The sequence below is a fragment of the Myotis brandtii genome, unplaced genomic scaffold, assembly GCF_000412655.1.
Source record: "Myotis brandtii unplaced genomic scaffold, ASM41265v1 scaffold325, whole genome shotgun sequence".
In the NCBI taxonomy this organism is placed as follows: domain Eukaryota; kingdom Metazoa; phylum Chordata; class Mammalia; order Chiroptera; family Vespertilionidae; genus Myotis; species Myotis brandtii.
The window spans coordinates 1,850,944-1,852,869 of record NW_005362486.1 but is presented as its reverse complement, the minus strand read 5'-3'; the positions used below and the strand labels follow the sequence as shown (position 1 = coordinate 1,852,869).

The 1,926-nt window shown below is 46.6% G+C and overlaps 1 protein-coding gene across 1 annotated transcript in view; it reads right to left on the bottom strand.

Moving 5' to 3' along the window:
* Positions 1-320, bottom strand: part of CDON (cell adhesion associated, oncogene regulated) — an 84,273-nt gene extending 83,953 nt beyond the window's left edge. The window contains exon 1 of the mRNA XM_005870887.2: positions 154-320. The gene's annotated coding sequence lies outside the window, so the exon portion shown is untranslated. The remainder of the gene's footprint in view (positions 1-153) is intronic.
* Between the last annotated feature and the right edge of the window lie 1,606 nt (positions 321-1,926).

Below are 1,926 nucleotides of genomic sequence, written 5' to 3'. Positions count from 1 at the left end.
CCCCCCACCCTTTGCCCCCCTTCCCTCCGCCCCCGCCCTGCCCCAGGCCTTCACCACACTTGTCTGTGTCCATGGGCACTGCATCTCCGCATGTAAGGTCTTCGGTTCATCTCTCCCCGGCCCCCCACCCCATCTGTCTCTCTCCACTCTTACCTGGTGGCTGTCTCGCGGCTCCAGCTTCCCGCCGCTATGGTTCCGTCGCCTTTTCATTATTTTCCATGTTTCGTTTCTTCCTGGTTCCACAACCTACCCTCCTGCCTTCACAGTCGCGCCAAACTGGCGGCAGAACTTAGGCTGGGAGTGAGCCTCTGTCCCGGTGAAACCAGCGTGGCCTTTGGGCCCAGAGTCTAACCAGCTCGTCCTTGGACCCGCCCCAAGTTATTTGATGTCACCGAACCTCAGTGGTTCAAAGAGAAAAAGGGAAAAAATGATTTCTATACTGGGGGCGGGCGAAGGGGGGGGGATGGCGGGTGCAAGAAAGCACTTCCTTCTCACCTAAGTTCTACCTGGACCAATCAATTGAACAGACAGACCAAGAGGAGAAAATGTCCAAAGTTGATTAGGGATCTACATGCAGCGGTGCCATGAGATATGAGACCCAAAGACACATTAGGCAAGTGAGGTTTATGTGCCATTTTGGATAAAAGAGAAGGGGAGGGTGGGGCAGGAGGGTGGGATTTCAAAAGGAACGCGGGCAATCCATAGGTGGGCAACATGTGGCAAACCAGTTCTTTCTGGGCAACCCAGGCCAGTGGGATCCAGAAGGGAGTTCGACCAACCAGGCTTTGCTAGATTTCTTCCTATCTGCCCCCTTTTAATTCATAGGTGCTCAGGTGACATTACTAAGGGTGCCTTCCTGCAGCAGGTTTTTCTATCTGAATTCCTTTAGGCCAGTGGTTCTCAACCTTCTGGCCCTTTAAATACAGTTCCTCATGTTGTGACCCAACCATAAAATTATTTTTGTTGCTACTTCATAACTGTAATATTGCTACTGTTATGAATTGCAATGTAAATATCTGATATGCAGGATGGTCTTAGGCGACTCCCGTGAAAGGGTCGTTCGACCGCCAAAGGGGTCGCGACCCACAGGTTGAGAACCGCTGCTTTAGGCAGAAAGGGGGAGTGTCAAAGATTCTAAGCTTTTTCTTTTCTTCTTCCTCTTCTTTCACCAGCTTAAAATCAATATTCCATATTTTGGGGTGGCAAAACTTCAGTCCTCCTCAATACTTAGTGAAAAGCACCTGCCACTGAGTGACCATTCGAGGACTGTGACTTCTATATAAAATAATCACTATTAGCTGTTAGCTCATCTCTTTAATCAACATCCTTACTATCAGTTTAGCTAACAAAAGGGGCCCTTAATGATACCTGAAATTCAAAAACACTCAGTACTGAACTTCAGGAGAAATACGCCCTTTAGACCTTTTTACTTGATTTTCACAAAGAAATGCTGTGAAAGTGTGGTCGTGTTCAAACAGTGTAGCTTTCTGCTGTAGCTGGAACCCGGGTCTTGGTAAAAGCATTGGTTCCTAAGAAAGTCGGTATAGGAAGGAGGGTGGAGAAAGAAATCTCATTCTACTTTGCTCTCCATTGTTCCATTTTTTACTTATTCAAACCAAGAATCTGTATGCTCTTAACAAGGTAGAGTAAATGATTTTTCATTCAGCAAATAAGATGTCCTACAATGAAGGTTTCACTGAAATGAGAGTTCTGTGGGAATGGAATGGGAGTCTTGCAGTTTTGTCCCCAACCACAGCAGCACCACTGGGGATCATCACCAAGCTGGCCCGGTCATGTTGAAGGTTTTCCAACTCAACGGTGATTTCACATGTTTTGCTTTTGATCATGGCTTTGGATTTTATTGGATCTTATTTACATAAGGAAAAAAATCTATTTAAAACTGAAAAGGGGTGGGGGAGGGAAAAT